The sequence below is a fragment of the Cibotium barometz genome, chromosome 21 (genome assembly GCF_041138505.1).
Source record: "Cibotium barometz isolate CiBa-2024 chromosome 21, ASM4113850v1, whole genome shotgun sequence".
Lineage (NCBI taxonomy): Eukaryota > Viridiplantae > Streptophyta > Polypodiopsida > Cyatheales > Cibotiaceae > Cibotium > Cibotium barometz.
The window spans coordinates 56,877,979-56,905,943 of NC_141066.1; the positions used below are offsets into that span (position 1 = coordinate 56,877,979).

Here is a 27,965-nt window from a genome sequence, read left to right on the forward strand (position 1 = left end):
GCCCTCTGAAATTGAGAAAGTAAACAAAAAATAGAAGAAACCTAACACAGGCAACTAATAACTTAAATTCTATCAACTTGAAATCCAAAGAAAATACGTACTTCTCTATATATGGTAGCACAACAAAGCAGGTACCCGTAATAACTCCCTGGAAATAAGGAGCACGGTCCTCTTTAAAACTCGACAAGTCAATCATGATAGTTGATACTAAAGGATCACAAATACATCCTTGCTTTGCTTGGTCTGGCAAAAGCTCTTTCAACAGTACCCTACAGATTGAATTAAAAACATTAGGAAAAGGAAAAAGAAATCAAAATAAGAAAGCATTCAAAAAAAGGCGAAAAGTACACACCTTAAACAAGTAAGCACAATATTGTCATTAATCTCTCTATTCTTTTCAACGAGCATATAAACATCCGTTGTTGAAGCGATATGGAGGCACTTCTCCTGCTCGGCGTTGTACGAGACATTGCATATGATCTGACCAGGCACCGCCTTAAGTCTGTCATTATTCTTTCCCTCTAACTTCAAAAGGTTTTCTACCAATTCATCCCTAATGACATTCTCTTCTAATACTGTCTCCTTTCCCTTCATATCCGCCCCCTTTACAAGCCTCTTCAGCCCTTGTGGACCTAGTGTTGTGACCTCTTCAATAACCACCTTGTGAGCAACCCTGTTCCTCTTCAAAGCAGGAGGAATGGAGAGGATTTTTGCTGCCTCCCTATCCTTGAATGGTAGAGGTCGCATGAACATATCATACCTATACCTAACCTGCTTACTAATGTCATGTTCTTGTCCATTAGTGTGACCCTCCTGGCATGGGTTGCACAAATGTTACTATCATTTAATAAGTCTATAAGGAAGTCCTCTCATGACTCTTGAAGAAATGCAAGGGCGCTACTCTGCCATTTAAAGTAACTTTTGCACTTTATTATATTGCTAATGGATTTGACAATCCTCAAGAAAGGAGTTTTGGGGATGAGGAGATTGGTAGCCTGCACTTATCTCCGCAAACATTTTTCTTTGCCTCTACAAAGTGACCCTGACTTTTGAAATATTCCTGCTGGTGCTGGGTTTGACATCAGGAAGCACAGGTTCACTTGCAACATCCTTTGGAAGATCTAGAACCGGAACTAGATTTGGCGTTGGATCTAGCGCTGGCACTGAAACTCTCCTGACGGTCTGTTTCATGCGTGCCATTGTAGTACTAGAAAAGAGAAGGCAGAGTAATTAGCCAAAAGTCACAACCGCGCGATAAGGTGAATCCAAATGTGGACCAATGTTCATTTTGCATGGTGAACGAAACAAGAAATTATCAATAAAATTCACCCAACCTTCCACAGAGCGATATGTCAATTCGAAAACATGGAGAATGGCCATATCACACCGTGAACGAAATCAACAAAGAAAAAGGGAAGAGAGAACTTATCAATAAAATTCACCCAACCATCCATGGGTAGCGATATGTTGATTCGAAAACATGGAGAATTGCCATATCGCACCGTGAACAAAATCAGCGAAAGAAAAGGGGAAGAGAGAGAAAAACTTACAGGCGCTTGAAACAAGGGCTGGGATGGATGGATTCAGCGAGCTGCACGAGCAAAGCGCGGAGAAACGCAATGGAAAAAAAGCATGGAAAAGAAAATATTCCTCCTTTTTATCGAGCAAAATGCAATCATGATGTTGACTGCATAAGCCCTACACGTGGCAAGCCCTACCACACATGGCATTCAATCCTCAATCATGTGACATTAGCCCTATTATTCAAAAAAGGAAAAAATAATTTTCATCTTTCTATGTGTGTGTAAATACTTTTTTTGTTTCGCATTTATAGGCGCGTCTGTCAACACGTCTATAAATGTATCTATAAACACGTCTATTCTGCAAAATAGACGTGTTTATAGACTCCTTTTTAGACACACTTTTAGACGTGATTTTAGACGCGCTTTTAGACGTTAAAATAGATGCGCACTGTGTGACGAAAGAGATCGAGAATTAAACCCGAGAGTATTTTAAAAGTATGCAAAAAGGGGCAAAATGTAGTTCTTACGACGAAAACCTTCCCGCCCTATTTCTAATCCTCTCTCACTCTCTCAAGCTTCGAACTTCATCACCAAGCTGCAAATCTACTTTACAAAGAATTGTGGAGGAAGAGTTTGAAGGTACATACCTTGGTTGTGGTGAGTCTCTTTCTCTTCTTCTTGCTCTTGCTTCTTTTCTTCTTGTTCTTCTTCTTGCTCTTGCTCTTGCTCTTCTTCTTGAATTTTCTTTTGTAATAGACTAGCTCACTTTTGTTTTTGGCTATTTTATAGATTTTTATATACTTGACCTCAAAAATCACAAATAACCAAGGTAGGCCTCTTTTTACACTCATTTTATTTAAGGTGGTGGTTATTGCATTGTCTATGTATTAATTCCCAGGGTCATTTGACTTAAAAAGCCTAGACTAATTGTTTTTTAAAAAAAAAATTCTTGGTTTATTTATTTATTTTTGTTTTGGAGAATGAGATGATTCCCGAGGTCAATTGACTGAAAGAGCCGGGAAGTCTTTATTTAATAATATTTTCTTAATATTTGATTATTTTTTGTGTTTTGAGGAATGAGATGATTCCCGGGCCGGGGTCAATTGACTTAAAGAACTGGGAAGTCTTCATTTCATAATATTTTTTAAATATTTTCTTTGTTTGTATAGATGTGGCATGGGCCCTCGTCCCACAGACCCACAAGTTGAGGCTCTCATCGAGTCTCGATGATGGTTTGCTAGGGAGGTAGAGGGCATCTTTGGCTACACTCCCACTCTCAAGCAATTGCCTAAGTAGCAGGCACTCCTTTACCATCAGGTCCGTCCACAGCCCAACAGAGTCCCTTGCCAGTAGGCACTTCACCTGCCTTTACATTCACCCCTCATCTGTAAGCCCCAGTTAGTGCTATAGCATCTCCTACACCTCCACCTTCAGGAGATGTGACACCTCATAGTTATCATGGCTCTCATGAGAGTGGCAGCCGTCGTCGTAGGGAGGGTAGTCATGGAGATAGTGGCGGTCGTACCTCATGCCGCACTAGCACTCAGAAAGGAGGTAGAGGAGATAGAGTATGCCTAGGGCAATGCTTTGGGGGTGGGGATAGTTCTTCAGAGTCACCACCACATCATGGTGATATATCATATTATGATATCACAGATGTGGGTGGCATAGTTGATGACTCTCGTGGGAAGGAGGTGGTAAACTACTTGTGCCAAGTAGTTTTTGCACGCTATAAAGACTGCTTTATACATTTTAAGCGGCAAAGGAGGAGCCTAGTGGATGATTGCATTAAAGCTGTCCACAGGAAGTATCCTAATCCTCACAACCAAAGGTTTAACAGTAGATGGGCACGATACAAAATCAAAGACATACTTAAGAATAGGAGGTCTCTAGTAAGGAGACATGCAAAGGAGGAGAAAGCTCGAAATAGATGGTGGTCAAAATGGACAAGGTAAGCTATCTACTACTCATAGGGTGAGTGGAAGAAAGCCAAGGAGCTCTTAGAAGGAGTAGTGAACCAAAATCAAAGAGAAGCGCAATGAATACAAATGGAGCGATATGGATCGTCATACTTCGGATCTGGAGGTCGTGCATCATGGGAGGCTGAGTTTGTAAGTATAGGGCAACTTCATGTCTTCTCTCTGTATGCTCTCTATTTGAGTTGTGTTATAATTGTTGTAATGTTTATCTTGTGATGTAGCGTGACATTGTGGGGGTAGAGATCCTACCCTAGCAGAGACTGGCTACCATCGTCTCGCCACAGTAGAGGTGATACATGGAATTACCTTCACGATGAAGGGATCATCTCCGATGAACAATACAATCAAGCAAGGAGAACACCAATGCATGTAATACTTTTTATTTTTATTTAAAAGGCATGTTTTGACGTTTATAATACTGTTTATTTTTATTTATATATATCTTCACTTTGTGTAGGCACGACATGGACAAGAAGGAGGATAAAAAGGCTCGGAGAGTGATGACTCCTCCAAGTAGTCGCCCGCTAGTTTTCTTCATGTATAGTTTTGGTTTATGCAACTATGTTTCTTTTTCAAGCCCATCATGTATGGACAAATTCTTGGATATAGGATGAAAGTTTTCATCTTCTTTATGTATCTATGTTTTTATTCAAGCCTTATGTGGCTACAATCATATATGGATAAATTTTTGGATATAAAATGTAAATTCTCATCTTCTTTAATCAATATTCGAGGTGTGTTCACAAATCTTTTTGTGCATATCTATCTTTAATTTAAGTTTTTATGTTGATATCTTTGCTGATCTTGATTCGTCTATGTACAAGTAAGTAAAACCTTAAACTAGAGAGCTGCGTGTGCAGAAAATGCAGTTGTACATTTGCATAGGCAGCACTTTGGAAATTTTTTTAAATTCCAGAGCGCGTCTATATGCGCATCTATTATGTAGTATAGATGCGCTTATAGCCTCTATTACAAATGTGTGTCGATAGACGCGCTTATAAATGTGCCCGTTAACATTTGAAACCACGTTGTCAAAACACATCCATAAATGCACCTATGGTCCCTTTTCCTTATAGTGCTACCTTTCTCTCTCTCTCTCTCTCTCTCTCTCTCTCTCTCTCTCTCTCTCTCTCTCTCTCTCTCTTTGCTTCCTTGTGTTTTAACAATCTTAAGCTTATAATGTTTGAGTTTTACAATTTTCTGCACTTGAATGGTTAGACTTCATAAGCAATGCCCATGTTACTTTGGAGGATATCCTAAAGCAGTCCATAATGAAGTCCATATGGTTACATGTGGAGGCTTCTGTTGCGATGGGGCAACCCTCCCACAAATGCTTTGGGAAGTTAGATTTGATTGGCCTACAACATAGATGTATGGACTAAGTGCCTCTAAAAAAAAAAAGAGTTTTTAGGGTCAAAAGAAAGTAAAACAAAAATTTATTTTCCACAAGGAGATAATGTTTCGCTTGACGATAATCGTGAATGGCCAAAACTTTTGCCCTTGTGTCCATGCTTATTTGAAAGGCATTTTGGCCTTCCCAAGTGTGTTTTTGGACTATCAAGGGCATTACTTTTTTACTCATAAGTTAAGATATGTGGGTGTTGGTACTCTCCCTACCTTGCCCCTTCATGCTTATATAGGAAGGTAGGGATTGTACATATTTTCTTAACCATTGAGTTATGATGTAACCCTTTTATTATTATAATACAATACTATTCTTAAAAAGAAGAGCTTATTCTCATCTAGCTTGTTATAGAGCTAATTAGGATAATTAGGATGAGAGTGTCTAGAAGATTGTAGAGTTCACTATAATATTTAGCTTCCCTCATGTAATTTTTATTAGTCGTTTGTGTGTTTAATGATAGAATCAACCACTACTAATGATAAAGGTCCCAAAATGTGTTTTATAGACATAATATAAAAATTTGAGCTAGTTTTGAGATGGAAACTTGGAAATAGAAAAAGTGTTGTGGATACAGAAGTTGTTACGGATTTTTTAAGGAGGAAAAACTTTGAGCTTTTAAGAGGAAAAAATTTTTATTTTTAGATTTTTTTGGAGCTATTTTTCCCCTCTAATAGTAGCCCAATGAATGTAAAAAAGACATTTTGAGGCAAAATTTCTACCAAAATCATGGAATTTTGCATGCCCTACCCAAACATTAAAATTTCACTCCAAGGCATCTTGTAGAGGTCTAAAGATACTAGTTCCATATCGGTAGCAAGATATGGAACCCAAAACTTGGCCTTCTCAATTAAAGGTGGTATGGCATAAATTTAAGAACCCTTAAAGACTCCATGAAAATCAAAAGATGGTAGTTTGTGAAGCAAAAAATATGTGATACTTTTTAAGACGAAGACTTTTAACATTATAAGTTCTTTGATTATGGAAAAATGAGAGAGAGTGAGAATGTCTATGAATGTGCACATATATGTGAGTTACAAGTGAGAGTGGAAGTGATAGTTATAAGTGCAATTGAGTTGGGTGGGTGGTTTTGAGCTCATAAGAGCAGCTCTAAGTAATTTTCTAATTCGAAATGCAGTTGGACTACCTCTTGCAACTTCTTTTGTTCCCTTTTATGCTCTTTCAAATTTTTGTATGTCTTGTTTTTTGGAGCCCCACATCTCATCTATGTCTAAAATCGCACCTAGCTGTGGATCTTATCCTTAACCACTAAGAACACCTTCAGCAAGTGTCTGTACATACTGGCGCATAGTTGGCAAAGCCTTGATTCCATTAGCTAATGTATGGGATTTCATGCTAGTCTTTTTTGAAGCTTTCTTTGCCTTTAATGGAGGCTTTAGAGAAGCTGGAGTATCGAAAAATTTAGCATTCATGGGGCATGAGAGAGGTTTTCAAGCAATAACAACAAGGCTTTGTTAAGGGAGTTGACCATAGAGCTATCGTGAGAAGATGCAAGCTTGTTGGTAAGGGTAGCAAACATTTTAGCTTGCTCATGTGATTTATCCTCGAATGAACATAGTGATCTGTTGATATATAACTTCCTGTGGGATGATGAAAGGTGTATTATAACCAAGGAGAATGTTAACAATGCGATGCAGTGTATATCCAAACCCTAAAAAAATCATGTATTTGGTGTCTAATTTATCATATCCTTATGTGATTTATCCTTGAATGAACATAGTGATCAATGTTGATATATCACTTCTAATGGGATGATTAAAGGTGTACTATAGGCAAGGCGAATGTTTAACAAAGTGATGCAGCATATACCCAAATCTCAAAAAATTATGTATTTAGCATCTGAGTTATCCTCTGCATCCCTCTATTAAATAGAGAGCGATTCATGGTTTATGTAGAAGCTTAGATAAAATGCCAAGTTAGGCCATGTCCAGTATTGACATCAATAATAATGTATAATAAGTGATGCACTGTATAAACATGTAAAAAACCATGTTTTTTTTTGTGCATCTGACTATGTGCATTGGATTGCCATATGCATAGGGCAATGCAAACGATATACTTAAAAGCTTTGATAAGGCTAAATTTAGGCCGTGTGATTGATTAGCCAATGTTATGCAAAACGATGCACTGTATATGTGTCTCTGAAAAAATCATGATTTTGGAACTCAAGTTATCAAATGCATCTCCTTGCCTTTCCATGTAGCAAGGATGCTGCACGGTATACGTGAAAGCCTTGGCATCGTCTTCTGCTGCCATCACATCTTGGGCAACATATAATTATGGCTTAGTTCCACACACACTTGGCATACTAAACATTGCCTTTTTCTTGACACACCAATGGATTGTAAAACTTAAGGCTTAAAATCCATTTGATGAGACCAAACGGTAAATGTGATCCAAAGAATGGACACATTTGAAATTAGAAATTGTTCTACGATAGCAAGTCAATTCGTAAGAGATGGACACATAAAGCTTTGAGGACCAACAAACAACCAATGTAGTTTCACATAAAGCTAACAAAGAACCAATGTAGATTCAAAAGTTGTGAAGTTTACAAGAAAATATTGTATTATTTACTACAGCTTGTTGTCTTTTTGAAGAAATTCACGAGGTTCTTTTTTTTTTTCCATGTATATTGAGAAGCACAATTATCATTTTTGTGAAAAGATCAAAATATAAGGTGTGGGTAGTACATTTTGATTGAAACATGTTCTTTCAGAAAGACACACATTTTTATGTCAAAGGAGGAATGTTATCTATGCTTCTAAAATCCATGAAATATTATGCATTTTGCTTACAGTGTTCAGAGAGGGAATAAGCTTCTTGCTGGTAGGTAGTGAACATCTTGTCCTGGTGATGTGATTTATCCTGGAATGAACACATTGGATCAATGTTGACCCACATGGGTTGATTATAAAAGGTGTTATCGAACGAGTATGTAGGCGTGGTGTATCTGGGAGTCTCTTGGCTCAGATGCTTAGGTTCATGTATAGAGGCTCACACCTTCTTCTTTTGTATGAACTCAGCTCAATACTTCCTTCGTATGAAACAGGCCCACTTGGGGTATGAAAATGTAGGAACTGGGCATATGATAGTGTTGGTATGCATGTATTGCGTATTAATTGTACTTTAATTTTCCAATAATTACGAAATCAGATAAATTTCCTTAGAATTTGTAATTGGTACAGATTGTATGATAAGAAAATATATAGAGGACATGGCTATATTTGTCTATACGAGTATTTATGGCTGTAATAATTGGTCCACATTATATTAAATATGCTGTGTTTTGCCTCTCGACATATGCATTCGGTTGCCCAGTGGTGCAATGGAAGTTGTAGGTGCAAGTAGACATTGGAGCCTCCTAAATATTAGAAACCACCTCAATATCATGGGAGGTGAGGATATTAGCAGAGCACAATGCAAGGTGAACAATAGGAAGATTTGAAAACGACTAGAGCCAAAGACCTTGGTAGATCTCGATTGGGATGTTGATGGTATATCACTCAGTTTATGGGGATTTTGAATTTTGTGAATTTTGAAATTACTTCAAGTATGTTAATTTTGTAGAGTCCTTGCCCTCAAAAAAGTGTACTGAGCAAATGAATTTTTGTCTTGTAACAGCTATGAATTTAAATTTTTATATTAAAGTTATAATGTAACTTGACAAATTTACTCTAAATCTACCTTGTATGTGCACAGTAATGGTCAGCTCAGTGTAGGTACTAGGGTTCCTATTCCAAAATGGTTTAGTGGCACACAGATTTATAGCACATGGTTTTTTTATGTCGATGGTTTCGGAGTCCATCCAAAATAATATATAAAGACCAATCCATAAGGGAATTGAGAACATAATATCTTACAACTTATAAGCTCTATACAAAAGCTGCCCATGGATGCAAATTCTTCTAATGAGAGGACTGCTATTTTAGCTGTTTCTTCTGATGATGACTCCTATTCCTCTATTAGGGGATATAGATGATCAACCTATCCAGATATCTGAAAGCTTCAAAAAAGACCTTGAAGATGTAGACAAACTGATAGATGAAGCCAAAGAGGTGCATCAAAGAATTCTTCAGATGAACAACCCAGAGAAGCAGATGGAGGAAAAATCTATCGTGCAGAATTAGAAAGGTCTTGTATTGAGGGACTTAGGCCCAATAGAAGTCATTGTTGAAAGACTTGTACTGAACTATTGTATCTTAGCAATGACTAATGTGATGAAAAATTTCTACATGAACATGTGTCTACTCTACAAAGTACTCATAAAATGATTTTGAAGCAAACCTCTTTAAAATTTAGTTTTAACCAAAGATGAGTTATGAGAATAAAAGTTCTCAACAATCTATTTTATTATGGCAAAGCACAATACTCACAAAATACAAAAATGAGTAGGGCGTAATAAAAACATAGAATGTTTATACAAAAATGAGCCGAGCTCAATAAAAATACAGAATCTTTACAACGTTGTCTCTGGATATATACAAAATGCCTCTAAGTGGTTTTGGGCTCTGTAGCCTCAGCCTTGGCCTCCTCCTTTGACTTAGCCTTGGCCTCCTCCTTCGACTCAACCTTCGGCACCTTGGCCTCCTCAGCCTTGGCCTCCCCCTTTGTCTCCTTTGTTGTTGGCACCTTGCCTGCCTTGTCCTTGTCCTTGCTTGCAAATGGCAGCTTTCTCTTTGCCTTGCCCTTGCTTCCCTTCTCAGGGACTCCTTGTTTAAAGCTAAAATACTTATAATAGGGAAATGAAACATCATCTTTTTTCTCTTCTTTGATGCACTAGTGCTAGCAACTAGTGGAAGTGGTGAGTTAGGGTCATCAGGCGTAATTGCATTGTTGAGGATAATGTTTATTGCCTTTGCCCACACACTCCACAGCCAGAAGTCATTTGAGCGAACAGACTGCAAAACAACATAAAAGTCAATTAGAATAATGGGGGATCTCTCATGAAATGAACATAGAAAAATTATATTACAGTGACACAAGAAACTTACACAGCTATCAAAATTAGTGTACTTGGAAAGGAGGAACTTCGAATTCTAGAAATTTGCGACTACGTGCCAACCACAAGAGTGTGAGTCCTTTTGTATAGGAACGGGTTAGTTGAGAAATTTCCACTCTATATCCTTTTTCAATTCAGGAAATAGAGTTTCAATCAATGCAATGGCCCTCTTACATGCCCTACAATCAACGATATAAAGAATGAGATACAATCAACAATTAGGAAGCAAGAAGGAAACGATATAAAGTATAATGACTTACAATTTAGACTGTCCATGCATTCCGAGAAGGCTATTCATAAAAAATTATTCGGCATTTCACCACATTAATTAAACAAGCAAACCAGTGCCCTCTGAAATTGAGAAAGTAAACAAAAAATATAAGAAACCTAACACAGGCAACTAATAACTTAAATTCCATCAACAGCTTGAAATCCAAAGAAAATACGTACTTCTCTATATATGGCAGCACAACAAAGCAGGTACCCGTAATAACTCCATGGAAATAAGGAGCACGGTCCTCTCAGTACCCTACAGATTGAATTAAAAACATTAGGAAAAGGAAAAAGAAATCAAAATAAGAAAGCATTCAAAAAAAGGCAAAGAGTACAAACCTTAAACAAGTAAGCACAACACTGTCATTGATCTCTCTATTCTTTTCAACGAGCATATAAACATCCGTTGTTGGAGCGATATGGAGGCACTTTTCCTGCTCGATGTTGTACGAGACATTGCATATGATCTGACCAGGCACCGCCTTAAGTCTGTCGTTATTCTTTCCCTTCAACTTCAGAAGGTTTTCTACCAATTCATCCCTAATGACATTCTCTTCTAATACTGTCTCCTTTCCCTTCATATCCGCCCCCTTTACAAGCCTCTTCAGCCCTTGTGGACCTAGTGTTGTGACCTCTTCAATAACCACCTTGTGAGCAACCCTGTTCCTCTTCAAAGCTTTGCCCAAAAGTGTGTGTAAAACTAGTTAAACATCTCCTTGAGGTAATTTGTACGAGTCTTCCCTCCTCCATGTTGGGTGTTTTCAAAATATAATCCTCTAGCTTGATAGTGAGATTTCTCCATTCTTTCTGTGCTCTACATGTCCAGAGAACCATACTCATTCATGAAGTATGCACCATGAGCATAAAGAATGTGCTGCACAAAAATTAAGAGAGGCAGTAGTTATTCATACTCGTTTCTTAATATCCAGTAGGAAGGAGCAAATGTGTTTACCATGTAGTGCATAATGTTGGTTTCACACCATGTATCAACCATGGACTTAGTAAAATTAGAAAGCTCGTCTTGAAATTTTTGTCGCTCCTTTGTGGTTGTCGTGCTTTTGGTCAAAAGTTTCACCATCTTATTGAAGTTTGATCAAACCTTCTCACATATTACAAGGCTTGAATTGGTGCAGTCAAATGTTGTACATTTGCATAAATCCTTCCACAAGTTCCAAGGCTTGGTTGAGTCCTTGGCATTTTTTGGCTCCTCTAGAAAACGTCTTGCTTTATTTCCACTCATGGACACTTGTTGTGCAACCTCATCATTAGGACCTCAATGGAAGGCTTCTTGGGCCCTTTTATTTGGCAATTTAAGGAGTCAAATCTTTTCTCTTAAGAAGAAACGTTTTCTAATTAGAAGCTTCAAAACGGCTACTTTATTCGAATTTGAATTTTGGGGGGAAAATGGAATTTAAAATCTAGCGGACAAAACCATATCATGTAACATATCTATGGAAAGCTCTTGATGTGTAGATCACGGATCTATAATCTCCGCTCAAATCGGAGCTTATATGTAGAAGTTATGGAGGTCTGAAAATTGTAAAATTGCCTCCCCCCTTTTTGGGGAGAAAAGTGCACCCTTTGACCACTCTTACACCTCTCTTACAAACCCAACATTTTAGTCCACATGGCAACCCCCCATTTGGCTATTCCTTAATCACCTTGATTAGGCTTGGGCAAATTAAAGGGCCCAAGAAGACCCCATTCACTTCCTAATGGATTCATGCCAGAGGTCTTTTTGTTAACAGTAATTTGCACATTGCCGCCATGGCACCCAATTGAGTTGAGTTGTTGCTCTACTTTATGATGAAGAGCTTTCCTTGTCGTTCTTTGCCTTGCATGGTAAATGCATAATCTATGTGACACTTGAGAAAACGATCAAACACACGCATGAATGCATGAAGTGTATAAAATTGGGCATTCTTCAGTTCAAATGGAATTATAGGATTCCATTCTGGGTCTCTCAAATGCTTGTTTGTTGGCACAACTAGCATGTTGGCAGACAAGACACCTCCAACCTAGTTGCCAGCAACATCGTCCATGGGGTCGTGCTCAATATCTTGATTCTCAAGCATCGTCTTCTTTCCTGACTTTTGTTTGTTTTCCCTCACCATTCTCATGCACCACGGACAAGGATTTGGGGTATTGGCACCTTTTGGACACCCAAGCAAGCACTTTATTGTCTTCAGATCACCCCCCAAATGCCAATCTACTATACAAGTGCCCTTGCCCTCTACCTCAGTTTTTCTCCCTCAATCTATGCTTTGATGATAGTGGTAATCCAGGGTATCCTATCAAACATCTAAGCGAGAACTTCATGTGTCTCTTTTGGTACTTCAAATGCGCCAAGCCACCATATCTCTTTCTTAGATTGGACACTATATGAGGAAAAGTCTAGCTTGCAAATCCTCTCCCTATCAGGAGTTTGGTTGATCTCAGTATTCCCCTCAAATGTGTCTTCACTGAGAAAAGACGATAACTCTGAACTTTTTGCATATGCCATAGCCTCATTCATGAGTGTGATACTCGTTTGCTCTATCCTCTTTCCTTTCACAATCTAACACTCATCCATTTTCAACACAAAGCTAACTTTGTCACCTTGCATGACAAACAAAATTAAATAAGCTTTGATTTTTCATAATCTTTTTCAACTACTTTGCAAGAGATAAAAGTTACTTACAATTATTAGGTAATCCATAGAATAAGATCATAACTTTTTGAAGATGCTGTAGATCAACAAATATATTGTTAAACGCATTGTAAAAGGAACCACAATATTACCATTTTTGCCTTGTTTTTTTCCCCAAGCTCTAATGGTCAGCACATCATTGACGCAGTGGTACTCTCCAATCTTACGTTGCACATCTTTATTGCATGTTCTCTTTGCTAATCTTAATGTTCTTGGGGCACGAAAAATATTTCGTGTGATGCCTTGTTTTTGCGAAGTGTATCTTGTAGTAATTAGTATCCTTTTGTGCTTAGGCCCACTTCATCGCATGCATTCTGAACTTCCTTAATGCCTAAAATGTTAGTTATATCTTTCATTATCTCATTTGCAAGTATCTATCGTACCTTCTTGTAGCTTGGATCTTGAACTATGGAAAGAATGTCATGTTTTCTCACGCAGTTACGTAGCATATCTCCAATATCTTGAGAACCATTATCACCACACACATCTTTAAGAAAGGTCCTATAATTAACTAACAAAGATTACTTATAGCAGCAATATTATATAATGAATTAATAGTAAATGAAAAAAATCAAACAATAGATACACTCTAATAAGAATAACGTATAACCAAAAAGATGAACAGAAAACAAACCTTGCTGCATGAATTCTTCGCTTGAGAGCACTACCACCAATTGCAAGTGTTTGAATGTTGTTCATTGTCCTCTTTCGCTCTCTGGCTCCCATGGGTGTGCTCTTAATACACGAGATTGTATCCTGTAACTTCAGGATGTGGTCCTCTTTCTCTTTGCCCTCTCTCTATAGTTGTAAAATATTATTTTGTGCTATTTTGAGATCTTGTTGCACACTACTCAAAGTGACTTGCAAGCTATGAATTTGTGAGTTTAGAAATTGAACCTTTCATGCATCACATATACTTAAGCATTTACAATATCCAAGGAGCCCATTCTCACCCTCTCCAACACACTGAATGAATGAGGGTAGGTCTATGAAAGGTGGAGAGAAATTTGAAGAAGGATCATTAGGATATAAATACCCATCAACCCAAAGATCCACATTACAATGACCCTACTGTCTTCTTTCTTGCTTCTCCTATGCATTTAGACGTTCTTTTCTGATAGGTGCATATTCATTCAAGATGCGAATATGCAAGTCTACCTTCCTCACTCATGATGAATTTGAGGTGTTTGTTATTTCTGTGAGTGCCATAGTAGACACAATGGAAGATGGTAGATAGCTTGGATCCCAAAGAGAAGCTTGAAAGAGAGACCTGCTGCAATGAGAGAAGGGCTTGGGGGAGAGAGAGAGAGAGAGAGAGAGAGGGAGAGAGAGAGAGAGAGAGAGAGAGAGAGAGAATCTTTTAGTTGTTGAGTCGGATAGAGAGGAGATGTGATAGTAATCAATGAAGAAAATGGTTTTTTGGTGGGTTTGCTATAAAATATAATTTTTAAATTTTTAGTCTATCTGAGAATTTAAATTTAAATTAAAATTTTTATTTTTCATGCATTTAAAAGTGAAAAAAATAAAAAAACGTAAGTTTTCCTTGTCTTTTAATGACCGTTGATTTAGAATTTGTGGGAACTTCAAAAACGCAATGAAAGTGTATTAAATGGGATTGTCTTTTAATGACTGTTGATATGGAATTTAGAGGGAACTTCAAAAACGTAATGAAAGTGCATTAAATGTGATTGAAAGTTATTTTGAATTGTAATAAAAAATATTTTTTGGGGCCCCTATATGGACAAGATTGATGATGCTTCGAGAGTTTTAGTGGCTAGAAAGAGAATCCTAGAGTGAAAATCCTAGAGAGGGAAAACTAGAGAGATCCCCTACTTTTAGGGCCAAAAGTAGGCGTCATTATGAGGTTTGTCTCCTTAAGCCTCAATAAAATTAGTCTTAATTCCTTAAAATTAGGGATCCTTATAGGGCCCTTTTGATGTTCAAATGCCCCCTAATGAATCTAAATTTTTTTTGCTCAATTAAGAAATCAACCATTTTTCGGCCTCATCTTTGCTTATCGCATGAGCCTTAGACCATTTAGTAAAATAAGCGATTGTTACTATGAGGTAATGGATCCCACATAATCAATCTCCATTTATGGAATGGAAGGACTGCTAACATGGGTTTGTTTGGCCTTAGATGATTCTCAAGTCTACTTACACATTGACACGTCTCACATTTATTACACCATTCATAAGAACTTTTGAAAAGGGAACACCACAAATAATCGACCCTTAAAACCTTAAGTGCGGACGTGAGCTTTCCACAAAAATGACCTCCATATATAGTGTTATGACACTCCTTGAGGATGTTGAGATGTCAAGCTCAACATTAGACACTCACGAGGTGCCTGTAGTATGATCGTCCGACATTTATATTACTGGCAGGTTTGGTACATCAACATATCGCCAGAGACTCGACAGTTGGACTACACCGACTAGTCCACATCTACTCACTCCTCGTAGCATGTTCACATTATGGACCACTTGTACACACTCTATTATGTGTGTTAGTCACTTATCTTCTTTTGTAGACCTCTTTTGTTGTGTGAGAAGAAGAATTTTCAACCTCTCACCTTGTGTGTTCTCTTCTAGGGTTTGTGTGAGTGTGTGTGTGATTTCAAGAGCTCAAGCTCTCTTCTTGCCTGCATCTTTTCATGGTATCAGAGCCTGGTTGATGCTAAGGGCTAAGTGGAGCACAAGAAGTGGTACAAGGGTAAGAGCTTAATCTACTCTTCCCCCTTTGTGTTGGCTACTACACCCTTGTCGAGAGCTCTTCGGGAGGCACGAGCAGCAGACCAACTCTGATTGAGGAGCTTTATTCATCACGGGAGAGCTATAGGGCAACTACATTGTCTGTTGGACTGAATTTTCTAAGCCAAAAACGTGTTTTGGATGCATTTGGACCTCCATTTTTCAGTTCGCAAGCGTTCATGGTGGGCACTGCGGGTCAATTTTCGATTCTTTGCAGAACATGCTTCGAACTACCAGGAAGGGTGATTGGTTGTGCAGACATTGTGTCTACTGCAAAGAGATCTCAAAGTTGCCATTGGGTGTATGTATGCAAAGAAAGGTCACTGGTTGTGATAGTTTCGATGCAGTATAGTACCACTGGAGAGAATACAACAGTTTTTGTCCAGGTCAAATAAGAGTGCTGTTTTTGGTAAAATTTGTGTTTTGCAGAAAAGATGTTGAATGATGGAATAAACCAAATTGTTGTAGAGAAGATTGACAAGAACAATTTCCATGCTTGGAGGTTTAGATTGATAAATTTCCTGGTGGAAAAAGGTTACTGGGACTACATTGAGAAGGTGAACATGAGGAGGCACCAGAGATACCGAAGATTAATCCAACAACTTTAGATATAAAAGAGTTTAAGGATTGGAATCAAGGAGCAAGGAAAGTCATGTATTGGCTTTCCATTAGTATATAGGACACCATGATTCGGTATATACAGGATGCCAAGTCACCTAAGGAGGCATGGGACACCTTGGTGAAGCTGTATGAAACTAACAACAAGGAACGAAAGATTCAGTTAAAGAATGAGCTTCATACTGTGGAGAAGAAGAATATGTCTATGAATGGTTATGTATTGAAGATCAAGGGCATTGCGGAATCCCTTGCATCAATTGGTGTTTCTATTTTGATGATGATGATAAGGTGGAAGTGTGTTTACATAGTCTTGGGGGGCCACAATACAAGGCGTTCAAGACATCTATTCAGACTTGGGAGAACATTCCTAACTTCTTGCAGATTTGGTGTCGATGCTGATCATTGAAGAGAAGAACTTGGGTGAAGATCAACAGTCTTCATAAAACAAAAATAGTTCAGAGCAGCAGGCCTTCTACACAAGTTCAGGTAGAGGACGAGGTAGAGATCGTGGATGTGGCCAAGGTGGTGGCCAAACAGGTAATCAGAATTATGGTTAACAGCAGCAATTGTCCCAATATTCACAACAACAACACACGGGTGGAAGAGGCCAATTTAGAGGTAGGGGGAGTCAAAGAGGTTGTGGTAATTAGCAAAGGCAGCATAATGATACACGAGGTTGCTTTTATTGTGGTAAGCCTAGACATGTGCAGGCAGATTTCTATAAGAATGTGAAATGGAAAAGTGCAATAAAACAACTATGGATCCTCTAGGAGAAATAATGAGAGGTTGTTTGTTATGCAACATGTGGTTAATTCTGTGTTGTCTGGAAATGATGTAGCAGCATGCAAAGATGATGTATGCTATGTTGATTCAGGTGCTTTGAACCACATGACAAGTCATGGTGAGTGGTTCAAGGAAATAAAGAGCCTTGAAAGACGAGGTTTTGTTAAAACAGGGGGGGATGACACCACTCATCCGATTGCCCATTTGGGGATGTGCCATTGTCCATGCAGGATGGTAAGGTGAAGTACCGTGCAGATGTAATTCATGTTCCAAACATTAGAAAGAATCTAGTTTTTGTTGGCCAGATGATTGAGCAGGGTTTGCAAGTCCGGTTCAACCTTGATGGCTACTATGTAGAAGACTTTAAAGATAAGTGCAGGTTGGTTGCAAAAGGCAACAGAGTGGGCATAATGCTTACATTGAATGTAAATATGCCTGAAGTGAGTGATGCAATGTTTGTAAATGGTTGAGTTGTTGTTGCGCGGATATAGACATTCGGCAGCATAAGAGAATTGTGCAAAGAATGAAGTCTATGTAGACTAAAGAAATTGTGATAGGTCTCCCTAAGTTTAAAGCTAAAGGTATGCAGAAAGTTTGTGAAACTTGTCAATTTGGAAAGCAAACAAAACATGTATTTCCACATGACAGAAATGTGAGCAGGAATGTGCTAGATGTTATGGATTTAGATGTATGGGGTCTTGCGAAGACTATGTCTATGGGTGGTTGTAGGTACTACGTAACATTCATTGATCCACACAAGGAAAGTGTGGGTGTATTTCATGAAGGAGGAGAGTGAAGTATTAACTCATTTTCAGAATTTTAGAGTTAGCTGAAAAACAGATAGGAAAGCATGTGAAGTGCCTAAGGTCAGATGGAGGGGGAGAATACTTCTCCAATGAGTTCTTTGAATTCTTGCAGAAGAATGGCATTCAAAGACAATTTACATGCAGATACAATCCACAGTAAAATGAGGTTACTAAGTGAAAAAATAGGCACATTGCAGAGATAGCACAAAAATTGATGGGGCATAGAAGAATATGCCGCATAGCTATTAGGTTGATGCTGTGTCTACAACACTTTATATCATGAACAAGACTCCTATTGCAACCATACATGATGTAACGCTAGAGGAGAGGTTTACTGGCAGGAAACCTGATTTGTCTCACTTGAAAGTTTTTGGATGTATTACATAGTGCATGTGCCAAATGAGTCATGTACCAAGCTGGATCCAAAGGTAGATAAAAAGGGATATAGATGTTATAATACTGCTACACATGAATTGAGGGTAAGCATGGATGTCTTTGATGAGATGAGTAGCTGGTATGCTATCGAAAAAGATGCTGTTGGGGCTGATGTAAGTGGAAATGTGGTTGTACAGAATGCAAGTCAACGATCATAGTCATTGAGTGGACCAGGAGAGTCCTCATCTAGTGGTTCTGTTGATAGACCATGGAGTGGCAGGCTGTGTCATAATACTAGTCCTGAAAATGTAGCTGGTACATCACATAAAGGTAAAGAGAAAGTAGTTGAGCCCCTTGTATGCTTGATATTTCTCCAGGGCATTCTCTTGTTGATGGAGATTCGAGTGGCTCGGAGATGAGCCTTGATGAGGAGCTTGGGATTCTAGCAATGAGGACACCTCGTGTGAAGAAGGCTATGGAAGCCATGAATGAAAAGTTACAAAGATCTGGAAGAGGCAAAAATCTTGTGCAGAGGTTAACTTATGATGGTTATGTGGCACATCACTATGCGTATATATTAAAAGTTGTGCAGGTTGTAGAACCCACATGTTTTAATGAGGCTATTGGAAATGTGTGTTGGGAGAAAGCTATGGATGAGGAGATGGATGCATTATATGGAAATGAGACTTGGGATTTGGTGTCATTGCCTGAAGGCAAGAAAGCTATTGGTTGTAAGTGGGTGTATGAGGTGAAACATAACAGTGATGGTAGCATAAGCAGGTATAAGGCTAGATTGGTAGCCAAAGGATATGCACAGACACATGGGATTGATTATGAGGAGACATTTTTCCCAGTTGCAAAGATGGCAACTATGAGAGTTGTGATTGCGGTGGCTACAGCTAAAGGTTGGTTTTTACATCAGATGGATGTAAAAAATACGTTCTTGTATGGTGACTTGCAAGAAGAGGTGTATATGGATCAGCCACCAGGCTTTGAGGATACAGGTCACCTTGAGTATGTATGTAAGATTTGTAAGGCCTTGTATGAGCTGAAGCAAGCTCCATGAGCATGGCATGAAAATATTATTGAGTATCTTGTACTATTGGTTTTCATACGGCAGATTATGCTGATCACTCTTTGTATGTACGCAAGAGTGATAAGGGTGTTGTGATAATCACCATATATGTAGATGATCTTATTGTTGGAGGTGACAACTTGGAAGAGATTGAGCATGTGAAAATTATTCTCACAAGAAAATTTGAGATTAAGGATTTAAGAGATATGTGCTACTTTTTGGGAATTGAGGTCATTCACACACCTGAGGGTATTTGGCTATCACAGAGATAGTATGCATTGGACATGTTGTCGAAATATGGGATGGCTGATTGTAAGCCAATCTCGGTGCCATTAGATCAAAATAGCAAGCCTAGTGCGAATGTAGGTTATGTGTTGGGAGGACCCCACTATGTACAGGAAGACCGTGGGGTGTTTGATCTATGTCACGATCTCAGCAGCCTAGATTTGAGTTACAATGTTGGCTTAGAGAGTCAATTTATGCAGGTTTCGTGCAAACCACATCTTGATAGTGTGCGTCGCACCCTTTGGTATTTGAGGGCCACTGTTGATTATGCATTGTTTTCTGCAAAACAGGTGTACCATTGGCGCTATATGGTTATATAGATGCAGATTGGGTAGGTAGCATCTCAAATAGGAGATCTTATACTGGATTTATGTTTTCATTGGGGAGTGCTGTTGCTGTGACATGGAGCAACAAGAAGCAGCCCACACTTGCATTGTCGAGTACACAGGAGCTGCCATGGCAGCATGTGAGGTAGCTTGGTTACGCAAGCTACTTGCTGATTTGGGGTAGCATGTGAAGAGAAAGATTGTCATATATTGTGACAATCTTTAGCAGTATATAGTTGGCTAGGAACCTAGTTTTTCATGCACGGATGAAACACATTGAGGTGCATTACCACTTCATCAGAGAGGGAGTCTTGGTAGCGACATAGACTTGGCCTACGTCAACACACAGGATGAGGTCGCTGACATCTTCACGAAGGCCTTGGGAGCTGAGAAGCACCACACATTTCAAGATATGCTTAGAGTTCATGAGATGGAGTTGAGCTTGAGGGGGAGTGTTAAGATATCAAGCTCAACATGAGCTGACACTCACGAGGCGCCTGCATGACTGTTCGACATTTATATCACTAGCAGGTTTGGTAGCTGGGATCGACATATCTTCTCGAGAGATTCGATAGCAGTTGGACTACATCGACTAGTCCACATCTACTCACTCCTCTTAGAGTGTTCACATTATGGACTACTTGTATACAGTCTATTATGTGTGTTAGTCACTTTATCTTCTTTTGTAGACTTCTTTTGTTGTGTGAAGAAGAAGAAGAATTTTCAGCCTCTCACCTTGTGTGTTCTCTTGAACTAGGGTTTGGGTGAGTGCGTGTGTGCTTGCAAGAGCTTAAGCTCTCTTCTCCCCTGCATCTTTTTAGAGGATATGTAGGATCTCTTCTTCACACAACGTCTATAAAGTCCTCCCACTCCATGAGGTGAAGATAATTCTTAAGAAGAAGTTTCAAATGAAAGATTGGGTTAAGCTTGTGATACTTCTTGGGTATAGGAGACGATTATATCACATGATGGGATTTGGATTTTGCAAAGGTATTTTTCTTTGGAAATGCTATCCACGTATGGGATAATAGGGTATAAACCAATCTCGGCCCCATCGGAGCTCGAGGTTGTCTTTAGATATAGGTAATCTCTTAGAGGACCCTATTAACATGACTATCACTAGTCCATGTTTGAGCTATTTGATTGGATTGGTGAATTAGCTTGTGTAGGCCCCAAGTAAGCCATAATTAGATGCAACTTGGAGGATACTCAGGTATATAAAGTCCACAATACATTACTACAACTTCCTTGATCTTGAAGACCGTCCAATGCACTGATGCAGGTGTCTAATGTGCACATCACTTCAAGTTAGCTAATGACAATAAAACCAAGCTTATGTGCAATTACATCTCTCTACTAACACAAAGGCAACACGTTCTCTATACTTGATCATTCATTCAAATCAATATATGATCATCTTTTCCCCTACCTCTCTCTTGTCTTTGTTGTATCTAGCCCACTTTAAATGAATATATGATCATCTTTTCCCCTATAAACTACAACATAAAGCAATCATAGATGCACTGCATAGACACACAAGTTACGGGGGCGTCTATAATCGCGTCTATAAATGCATCTATAATCACGTCTAGTTCCTTTGAAACTAGACGCTCTTATAGATGCAAATTTAGACCCGCTTATAGACGCAGTCTGCAACAATTTCCTATGTAGTATGTCGACCTTGCAAAGAAAAACAGAATCTTCAACAATCCCCAAAAATACAATTTACTGAGTTATGTGCACAAGATTTTGATAATATGCATTATTTTTTTGTGCATTTATATATAAATAAATCTCTAAAAATATTTACAAGGAAAGAGAGAAAAATAGGTATAAATCGAGTAATGTGGTGAAAGGGATAGATACATGCAGAGGGTTAGGTATATCAAGTAATGCCATGAAAAACAATCCAAAGGACAATGATTCAATCCCCGCATCTTTTCATCAAAGTGAAGCTTTTTAAAAAAATCTTGAACCTTCACGGTTGGATACATGTAAAGGCTCGGGCATATCAAGTAATTCCATGAAAAGCAGTCCAAAGGTGAATGATTAAGTAATGCCACGAAAAGCAACATATCACAATAAATCTATACATGTAATCTCAAAAGGTATGAATCTTTACATGTAATCTCAAAAACATAATAGCAACATATCACAATAAATCTATATCGGGCTATCTATGTCTCATTTGTCTAATTGTAGTTCCATTATAAACATATTGGAATGCAATGGATTGATGTGGAGGATACATAAATAAGGTGATTTTCAAGACTCGCATACATTGTGAGTCTTGTTGATTCAAAGTGCTCAAATCCATCTCATATTATCCATGTCTCATTTCTCTAATTACAATTATGAATTACTAATAAAACAATCAATCACCAATAACAAATAACCAAAAGGAAGACTATATCCATAATAAAAGTACAATGAAAGAACTAGAGTTCAACCTCATCTTCAATGAGGTCAACCCTTGCTAAAGTATCTATCTCAATGTCCATGCCTATATCCAAATCTACAAAGAGATCAATCCCACTACTAGAATCATCACTATGAGAGGAAATATCATCATCGCCAATAGCACGATCATCATCTCCAATGACACGAGCATAATCAATGTTTTCCAAGCTATCCCCCTCCATAGTTGAGTTGACATGCTCCTCCATATGCTCAATGTGAGTGAATGTACTATAAATGGCTCTTGAACGTGGTGAGATTGGGATTATATGCCACCATCTCTTATTGTCAATTATTGGTTGATACACAATCTATTCAAGCACAAAGATACATCATATAAAAAAATTATATCTCTACTATCTGTAAATGCATATATTATAACTACCAATAATTATATGTACCTGTTCACAATGTTGTGGTAGCACTAGAGTCCCATCCTTTCCTTGCCAAAACTTTGTAGAGTCAATGGTCACAAAGCCACTTGCATGAGGCTTGATTGTTGCATTAGGACCTCTTTCCACAACATCCTTAAACCACTTGACATCCAAAATATATACAAAGAAGCTTCGAAAGTCAAGCTTAATGATATTTTCAATCCACAATAATCATCCATGGCTCCATTGGCTTCCTCAAAGCTTGCAATTATCCCACAATCTTGGGTGTTCCTCTTCTCTCATCAATCCTTTGTGTGCGAAAATGTTTACCCTCCGACCACAAAGCATTAAACATTGTGCACTATACCAAGACAAAAAAATTTATAAACACCTCGAAATAATTTTTTGCAAGTTTAACATACTAAAATATGATTGAGAACACAAGTTTGTTTACTTTTTTGAAGCATCCTCGGGCATACTCCCACTCCTCTAATGTGATATGCATGTTTTCGTCTTGCACCACTCTCTCCATCTCCTCATATAGCCAATCTACATCAAGATCCTTGGGAAGTGATCGTAGGTGCTCAGGGTATGGCACACTATGCTCATGGCTCTTACGGAATGCCGACCTTTCACTTTGTCTTCTTGCCTTTTCATCCTCATACTTTGCCACCCATCTTCTCATCACATCACTATTAAGCACACAAAAGGTATTAAGCTTACTACGCATCTATGTATCCATGACTTTGGTCTTTCCCTTTTCTTGAGAGGAACATGAGAGGTCATCCTCAAGTCTTCTTCATTTCTTCATAGGTGAGGGAGAGAGGGATCCACTTCGGCAAGGTATTCTGAGATATAAACAAGTGATTCTTGTACCAACCAACCCTTAGCCATACTACCTTCTGGCTTTGCATTTTACCTTGCAAAATCCTTCAAGGTCTTCATGAAATGCTTAAGAAAGAATATCCATCTAGCATGCACAGTGCCACATATGGCAGTCTGATCAATTAGATGAACCATAAGATGTAGCTGGCTTGTGAGAATTGACCGTGGGAATGTCTCCTCCACCAAACAAACCACCTCCACTGCCCATGACCCTTGCATAGTCAAGTGTACATGGATCGATTTCCTTTGAGCTCACATATCTACAATGCAAAATAATAAACAAGTCATTTTGAGAAAGACGCGTGTAGAAAATTTGCCATGAGGGTTTGGGGTACAAACCTCCTCACAAGCTCCCCCATCTTGTAAATCGTCTCTCGCACTTTGTGGAATGCACAATTGAAAATGCTTGTAGGAAGAATAAACTATAAACATTTACACACCATGATTAGATACATCATGATTGAACAAGTTAAATATGTAAAACTTCAATGTTTTACTTACTTGAAGCATCATGTGCCAATCATGGGACTTCAAGCCATATAATTGCTCAACACCTCTCTTCTTTGTCTTTGTGAAGGCACCTTTTAAACACCTCATGCATCCCGTTGGAGTACGGAATGTAGTAATGGCATCTTTCACCAACTTCTCCTCCTTCTTTGTCAATATCCAAGGTGCTCGAGGTAGATTTGTCTTCCCATTTGGTCCCTCTCGTGGCCAAGCTCTTTGCATCCTCTCTATGCTTTGTAGATCCTCTGTTACAAGCAAGGAGTCTCGTGTTCCTCTCAAGTGCTCCCAAATGTTAGAGGTGACATTTTTGAAGATGTGCATTGGATTAAGACGATGGTTGATTTTGAGGCTCATCCAATATGGTAGGCGAAACAAGATAGAGTACCTTATCAAATAACAATAAATATTAAGAGGATTATCTTTTCAAATCAAAGCCTGTATTGGAATTCTATGTCAAAGATATATTACCTATTCATGCTTGGGGGAGGAGGACTTTCCACTCCATTCCATAATGCCTTCCAATCTCCCATGCTTAGTGGATGTGGAGGGACTCCCATCCAAGAACGAACAAATTTGGGATGATGATGAGGAAGAATCGATGATGATTCTCATATATCACTTTCTTCAATCTCTCTGGCCTAGATGCCACCAATGATGGACCACAAATAGGACATGCATGGTATTCAGATGGGGAGAGACCTAAACAACATACACATTTAAGCATGTCAAAAAATAGTACAATGATAATAAAGAATCATCATGAATAGAAACCCATTTGACTCACCTGAACACTCGACATAACCAGGAAAGTCGTGCATCGTCCACATCAATATGGGCTTCAAGAGAAAGTCTCGTGAAGATGGAGGCCGACATATGTCATGCACATGGATACCTCTCCAAAGTATCTCAAGCTTATCAATCAAGGGATCAAGATATATATCCATATTCTTTACCTTATGTTGCCGAGGAATGAGAAGGGATAACATGACATGTCCTTTCTTTATTGCCATGGATGGAGGAATGTTGTAATTCACCACTACCACTACCACTGGCCATATGGAGGAATGTTGTAATTCACCACTACCATTGGCCATATGCTATATGAGGTGCTCTTGATTCCAAAAGGATTAACACCATCCATACCCAATCCAAGTGTCAAATATCTAGGCTCTTCCTTAAAGCTTGGCCACATTTCCTCGTGACGATGTGCTTCCATGCAGGAGTTTCTGCGGGAATTCTCATCTTTCCATCATTGGATCGATGAGAGGAATTCCATGACATGAGCTCTGCAGTAGTAGCAAAAGATTTGCACTTGAACATGTGTTGGATGCGAGGAATGATGGGAAAATGTCGCAACACTTTACGTGACACGTGTAGAGCTTTAAGGTCCTCTCGATATCTAGGCTCACCACAAGTAGGACACTCTTGAGCCGTCGCATGTATCCCACGGAAGAGAACACAATCATTGATACATGCATGGATGCGAATATAATCGAAGCCTCCAAGAGATGTCACAAAGCGCCTTGCTTGGTCTCTTGAGGTTGGCAATCTATTCTCCTTTGGAAGCATTTTTGACATTAAAGCCTATCGACAAAATAATCAAATACATTAATATAAAAAAAACTTAGATATCTATAATGGAAGTAGACAAATTATGAAAGTAGAAAACTCACTTGAGAAGTGCATTCAAACTTGCATTGCTCCATCCATAGATTGTTTGCAAGTTGAGCAACTCGAGAGAAGTGCATAGAATGGAATATGTGCATGCCTCAAAAAGTGGAGTCGAAGCCGCATTATAAAGGTGATCATTTTTCATGGCTTTTTTATTTTCACTACGCTCATTGAAAAATAGAGCACGTACCATATCTTCTAAAACCTCTTCCTCCACCATATCATCAGGAAAGGGTGGTGGGATTGTATCTCCATCATTCTAATCCTCCACCACTTCTACATTTTGTGAAGCTTCTGCCATTTCTCTACGACGCTTGGCCTCTTGACGCTGCCTATGAGTTAACATAGAAGGGTGCGGCACATTATCCTACACACGAGTATTTCAATGTGAGTCTCCACATTGAATACTAATTCCTAATTAAATTCTTACAATATAAGAAAAGTATACTTACCATTGACCCTTGTCGGTTCCCATTTTCCATACATTGAAATGTGATTCATCTCGTAATGCTATGTTGTCGATGCATACATCCTCGACAACAATCACACATACATTTTATTTTTTGTTGCAACACTAATGATCTTGATTTTGAACACGAAGGGACTCATCATCACTAGAAGAACTAATTGATGAAGACATCCTGCATATTCAAAAAAGGAAAAAATAATTTTCATCTTTCTATGTGTGTAAATACTTTTTTTGTTTCGCATTTATAGACGCGTCTGTCAACACGTCTATAAATGTATCTATAAACACGTCTATTCTGCAGAATAGACGCGTTTATAGAGCCATCTACTACTCATAGGGTGAGTGGAAGAAAGCCAAGGAGCTCTTAGAAGGAGTAGTGAACCAAAAACAAAGAGAAGTGCGATGAATACAAATGGAGCGATATGGATTGTCATACTTCGGATCTGGAGGTCATGCATCATGGGAGGCTGAGTTTGTAAGTATAGTGCAACTTCATGTCTTCTCTTTGTATGCTCTCTATTTGAGTTGTGTTTTAATTGTTGTAATGTTTATCTTGCGATGTAGCGTGACATTGTGGGGGTAGAGATCCTACCCTAGCAGAGACTGGCTACCATCGTTGCCATAGTAGAGGTGATGCATGGAATCACCTTCACGTTGAAGGGATCATCTCCGATGAGCAATACAATCAAGCAAGGAGAACAACAATGCATGTAATACTTTTTATTTTTATTTACAAAACATGTTTCGACCTTTATAATACTTTCTATTTTTATTTATATATATATTGACTTTGTGTAGGCACAAGGTGGACAAGAAGGAAGACAAAAAGACTCAGAGAGTGATGACTTCTCCGAGTAGTCGCCCGCTAGTTTTTCTTCATGTATAGTTTTGGTTTATGCAACTATGTTTATTTTTCAAGCCTCATGTGGCTACCATCATGTATGGACAACTTCTTGGATATAAGATGAAAGTTTTCATCTTCTTTATGTATCTATGTTTTTATTCAAGCCTTATGTGGCTATAATCATGTATGGATAAATTTTTGGATATAAAATGTAATTTCTCATCTTCTTTAATCAATATTCGAAGTGTGTTCACAAATCTTTTTGTGCATATCTATCTTTAATTTAAGTTTTTATGTTGATATCTTTGCTGATCTTGATTCGTCTATGTATAAGTAAGCAAAACCTTAAACTAGAGAGCTGCCTGTGCAGAAATGCAGCTGTACATCTGCATAGGCAGCTCTTTGGAATTTTTTTAAATTCCAGAGCGCGTCTATATGCACATCTATAAGCGCATTTATTATGCAGTATAGATGCGCTTATAGCCTCTTTTAACAGACGCGATTTTAGACGTGCTTATAAATGTGCCCGTAACATTTTAAACCACGTTGTCAAAACGCATCCATAAACACACCTATGGTCCCTTTTCCTTGTAGTGCTACCTTTCTCTCTCTCTCCCTCTCTCTCTCTCTCTCTCTCTCTCTTTGCTTCCTTGTGTTTTAACAATCTTAAGCTTATAATATTTGAGTTTTAAAAATTTATGCACTTGAATGGTTAGACTTCATAAGCAATGTCCATGTTACTTTGGAGGATATCCTAAAGCAGTCCATAATGAAGTCCATATGGTTACATGTGGAGGCTTCTGTTGCGATGGGGCAACCCTCCCACAAATGCTTTGGGAAGTTATAGA

General features: G+C 38.5%; 1 pseudogene; it reads right to left on the reverse strand.

Moving 5' to 3' along the window:
• Positions 1-1,029: 1,029 nt before the first annotated feature.
• On the reverse strand, positions 1,030-26,024 carry LOC147627409 (uncharacterized; annotated as a pseudogene).
• Between the last annotated feature and the right edge of the window lie 1,941 nt (positions 26,025-27,965).